Source organism: Salmo trutta, chromosome 38 (assembly GCF_901001165.1).
Source record: "Salmo trutta chromosome 38, fSalTru1.1, whole genome shotgun sequence".
Taxonomy (NCBI): domain Eukaryota; kingdom Metazoa; phylum Chordata; class Actinopteri; order Salmoniformes; family Salmonidae; genus Salmo; species Salmo trutta.
In genome coordinates, this window is record NC_042994.1 from 33,086,539 (window position 1) to 33,092,538 (window position 6,000).

Consider the following 6,000-nt stretch of genomic DNA (forward strand, 5'->3'; position numbering starts at 1 on the left):
TATTTGGCTAAGGTGTATATAAACTTCTGACTTCAACTATATATATATATATATATATATTATATATATATATATTATATACATGACTGGTACTATATATATATATATATTATTATATACATGGCTTAATGCATCATTACTTTAGCCATTTAGCCCCAATATGAATCTCAATTGGTCTCTTACTGTTTAACCAGAATAACATGAGTTGTGTCCTTCAAACTGTTAGACTGTTGGTCCATAAGCATATTCAGCTACTTACAGTGGCAAGAAAAAGTATGTTAACCCTTGGATTTAATAACTGGTTGACCCTCCTTTAGCAGCAATAACCACAACCACACGTTTTCTGTAGTTGCGGATCAGACCTGCACAACGGTCAGGAGGAATTTTGGACCATTCCTATTTACAGTTCAGCAATATTCTTGGGATGTCTGGTGAACTGCTCTCTTGAGGTCATGCCACAGCATCTCAAATCGGGTTGAGGTTAGGACTCTGACTGGGCCACTCCAGAATGCGTATTTTCTTCTGTTGAAGCCATTCTGTTGTTGATTTGCTTCTGTGTTTTGGGTCGTTGTCCTGTTGCATCATCTAAATTCTGTTGAGCTTCAATTGGCAGACAGATAGCCTAACATTCTCCTGCAAAATGTCTTGATAAACTTGGGAATTCATTTTTCCGTAGATGATAGCAAGCTGTCCAGGCCCTGAGGCAGCAAAGCAGCTCCAAACCACGATGCTCCCTCCACCATACTTTACAGTTGGAATGAGGTTTTGATGTTGGTGTGCTGTGCCTTTTTTTCTGTGTTCCTTCCAAACAACTCAACTGTAGTTTAATCTGTCCACAGTATATTTTGCCAGTAGCGCTGTGGAACATCCAGGTGCACTTTTGCATACTTCAGATGTGCAGCAATGTTTTTTTTGGACAGCAGTGGCTTCTTCCGTGATGTCCTCCCATGGACACCATTTTTGTTTAGTGTTTTACGTATTGTAGACTTGTCAACAAAGATGTTAGCATGTTCCATAGATTTCTGTAAGTCTTTAGCTGACACTCTAGGATTCTTCTTAACCTCATTGAGCTTTCTGCGCTGTGCTCTTGCAGTCATCTTTGCAGGATGGCTAGAGAGAGTAGCAACAGTGCTGAACTTTGCTTCTTGTGAATAGCAAACTCAAATTTTGTGAGTGTTTTTCATAGGGCAAGGCAGCTCTAATCTCGTCTCATTGATTGTACTCAATTAGCTTTTTGAGAAGTCATTAGCCTAGGGGTTCACATACTTTTCCCAACCTACACTGTGAATGTTAAAATGTATTCAATATAGACAAGGAAAATACAATAATTTGTGTGTTATTATTTTAAGCACACTACGTTTGTCTATTGTTGAAGATCAGATCAAATGTGATGACCAATTTATGCAGAAATCCAGGTCATTCCAAAGGGTTCACATACTTTTTCTTGCCACTGTAGATGTCATGTATTGTCATGTTATGTTCTCTATAATGAAACATCACCACTGTAGATGTCATGTATTGTCATGTTCTCTATAATGAAACATCACCACTGTAGATGTCATGTATTGTCATGTTCTCTATAATGAAACATCACCACTGTAGATGTCATGTATTGTCATGTTATGTTCTCTATAATGAAACATCACCACTGTAGATGTCATGTATTGTCATGTTATGTTCTCTATAATGAAACATCACTGCTGTAGATGTCATGTATTGTCATGTTATGTTCTCTATAATGAAACATCACTGCTGTAGATGTCATGTTATGTTCTCTATAATGAAACATCACCACTGTAGATGTCATGTATTGTCATGTTATGTTCTCTATAATGAAACATCACCACTGTAGATGTCATGTATTGTCATGTCATGTTCTCTATAATGAAACATCACCACTGTAGATGTCATGTATTGTCATGTTATGTTCTCTATAATGAAACATCACCACTGTAGATGTCATGTATTGTCATGTTATGTTCTCTATAATGAAACATCACTGCTGTAGATGTCATGTATTGTCATGTTATGTTCTCTATAATGAAACATCTCCAAGTGAAATAAAGTTGATCAGATATTCTTAATAGACATTAAATAAAAAATGGTTGTTCAGAAATCATTAATTATCATGTTGCTCTCATGAAATGAACTAAATATTTCACAATCATTCCCACTGCTGATATTCACAGAGAATAATTACAAGGATCATATTTTACAAGCATTCCCACTGCTGATATGCACAGAGAATAATTACAAGGATCATATTTCCCAATCATTCCCACTGCTGATATTCACAGAGAATAATTACAAGGATCATATTTCACAATCATTACCACTGCTGATATTCACAGAGAATAATTACAAGGATCATATTTCTCAGCTGCATTGACCTGCAGACATCAGACACCACTTCTCCCTTATGCACATGTGACTGAAATGTAACCAATCACACAAATCACTGAGACAGCTTTGATGGCCCAATAAAAAAAAACAGCACGTTTCTGCCAGCCAATTGGAAAATTCCAGTGCAGTACATGTGTAGAGGGATACTGGAAATCAACCAGTCCTCCGTTGCTAATGCAATAGAAAGGTCAAATGCTTTATTATCTAAAAATGTAAAGTTCTGGGTGACAGAGAGAAATAAAATGGTGCAGTTTGAGGCCATGTGGGAGGATGCAGGAGCTGGAGATGGGGGTGTGTTCTAGTGGGTCTGGGCAGGTGTGATGTAGTTAATGGAGATGGAGGTGTGTTCTAGTGGACAGGTGTGATGTAGTTAATGGAGATGGAGGTGTGTTCTAGTGGGTCTGGGCAGGTGTGATGTAGTTAATGGAGATGGAGGTGTGTTCTAGTGGGTCTGGGCAGGTGTGATGTAGTTAATGGAGATGGAGGTGTGTTCTAGTGGGTCTGGACAGGTGTGATGTAGTTAATGGAGATGGAGGTGTGTTCTAGTGGGTCTGGGCAGGTGTGATGTAGTTAATGGAGATGGGGGTGTGTGCTAGTGGGTCTGGGCAGGTGTGATGTAGTTAATGGAGATGGAGATGTGTTCTAGTGGGTCTGGGCTGGTGTGATGTAGTTAATGGAGATGGAGGTCTGTATGTGTATGTTTATAAAATATCAAATGAAATATGTTTTAAGTCCCAATGCAAAGTTACACCTTATTACATAAAACCAATCATAATTCTGAAGAATGCCAAAGTCAGGTGTGAAGTAATATGGAGGACCAGCCTATTACCTATGATGTAAACTACAACAGAAATAACTTAAAATTAAACCAATCGTTTGCAGTCATGACTTGAGTGATTGAAGTAAACCAACGTTTTGGAAATACATAACGCCATTTAACCAAATATCAAAGAATGTTAGCTATACAGTATGCAGTTATCTTAGCCAGCCAGCTAACATTAGCTATTTGGCCAACGAGCTATGGTCAGCGAGCTGGAGCCCAACTAATGGAGACCAGTTAGAACCCAACTAACAAAACCCAACTAAAATATAACTGCAGATCAAAAGAGACATACAGAATCATGGCAGGGAAAATACCCCAAATCCAAAATAGATAGATTCCAGATGTCAGTCAGCTAGCGCACTAGCAGTAGGCCAAGATGGAAATAGTTACAAAACTCCGTAGCCTACTTCACAGAGAACATGCTGAAAAGTAGTGACAGGGAAACACAGCTTTCTGAAGCATTCACGCTTTCCAGCCAATTGTCTCAAAAATAGGTTCATTACTCAAGGCTTTGAGCAACACAGAATTTAGAACAACCAAATAATTATAGATGACATCCCACACCGTAGCAGCATAGCCTTTATGTCATTATTATAGATGACATCCCACACTGTAGCAGCATAGCCTTTATGTCATTATTATAGATGACATCCCACACCGTAGCAGCATAGCCTTTATGTCATTATTATAGATGACATCCCACACCGTAGCAGCATAGCCTTTATGTCATTATTATAGATGACGTCCCACACCGTAGCAGCATAGCCTTTATGTCATTATTATAGATGACATCCCACACCGTAGCAGCATAGCCTTTATGTCATTATTATAGATGACGTCCCACACCGTAGCAGCATAGCCTTTATGTCATTATTATAGATGACGTCCCACACCGTAGCAGCATAGCCTTTATGTCATTATTATATATGACATCCCACACCGTAGCAGCATAGCCTTTATGTCATCTACTAAACCCCTGGCCATGTTCGAGAGCATCAAATCCATGCTGCATTGTGGGTAAATGGTGACTGGCTGACTGATTTATAAATAATAATGAGTAGTTATTTATGATGTAATGTGATTTGTCGATCAGTCTGTTGACAGTCGCCTGCAGTGTCGAACACGCCCAATACCAAACCAATCAGGTGGTTGTTTGATGAAATTAAGCTTCAGACGTCATTGATGACGTGCTGCTGATAAAGTGATACAGGCATCGGTACACTGCTTGAAGTACACTGCTTAGCGATTTGGACGCATAAAACGTAACATCCCTCCCGAAAAGTTGTCAAAACAAGAAGGAGCAAGCAGGTATTATTTTCAAAACTAATGCTTCCTACACTTTAACTTGTCTGAAAATAAAATATACATTTCACTCAACTGCGTTACCCACTCCAGTCAGCAGATGATGGTGTGTGGCTTTAAGGTGATGCTGTCGGTGTGACGTATAATGTAGTGGACGGAACGCTTCTTTCAACAGCAGCAACAGTTAGTCAGCCACCTCGGTAGCTTGCTAGACAAAATAGCCGAACCAATAAAGCTCGATAGACGCTTTAGTGTATATTAGCCACTGTGTTTTATACACACTTCTGACGTCTAGTTAGTTATCAGATTTAATTTCATATTTACGGTGTTGTTGATATTAGTCAGGTAGCGGGCTGGTTAAGTTAGCATTAGCTTAGCTAGGTTAGCTAGGTAACATCCCTGACCATGAGTTCACTAAGCTACTCTCCTCCTGCTAAAGAAGAGGTCTACTGGACGGAGAAAGAAGTTCTCGTCAAAGAGGAGGTGGAAGATGAGACTGTTACGATACAACAACAAGTAGAGGGTGAGGCTGTTACAGTGAAAGAAGAAGAGAAAGACGTTACAGTGAAAGAAGAGGAAGACGCGTTCAGAGTGAAAGAGGAGGAGGAGGATGTTACAGTAAAAGAGGAGGAAGAGAAAGAGGAGGATGCAGTTTTTGAAGTGAAGGAGGAGAAAGAGGGAGAGAGAACTGTCATATTGACAGTCAGGAGATCACCTTTACCTTTAGTAAGTACTGTCTCCAAAGTTTTTGAACGAATGTGTGGTTTTAAAGCAGCATGCTACTGAAATTCTATACTTAAATGTTGTTCTGTACTGTAGGAATTTGTTATAATATAATGTTAAAGCTACATTTTAAAATAGGTGATTAAAGCCCTGAATGCTGATTGGCTGACAGCCGTGCTATATCAGGCCGTATACCACGGGTATGACAAAACATGTATTTTTCTGTTCTGAAGAAGTTACAGTGAAAGAAGAGGGAGACGCGTTCAGAGTGAAAGAGGAGGAGGAAGAGAAAGAGGAGGATGCTGTTTTTGGAGTGAAAGAGGAGGAGGGGGAGATGACTGTTACATCGAAAAAGGAGGAAGAAGAGGAGGAAACTGGATATCTGGGCCCGGTTTCCCAAACTCATCTTAAGGCGTCCAATGGTTCTAACGATGAACGGACCCTGATTAACACTAGTAAGTACTGTCTTAAATACAGAGGCACAAACTCTGCAGTTGTTGAACTGATGTGAAGAATATAACACATGCCTCATGAGCTTAGTTCAACTGTTGAACCCCAAATAAGCTTTTTTTACTCCAATGTTTAGAAACAATGTAAATCAACACAGTATAGCCTCAACATGGTTAAAACTATAATGTTGATATCATGGATGGTCAGTCCTTGCATCCATAGGTCTGTCTATGAATTTGAAAGTAGTTACATTTCTGCAACCCCATCATCATCATCTTATTACCAAAACAGTGGTGGAA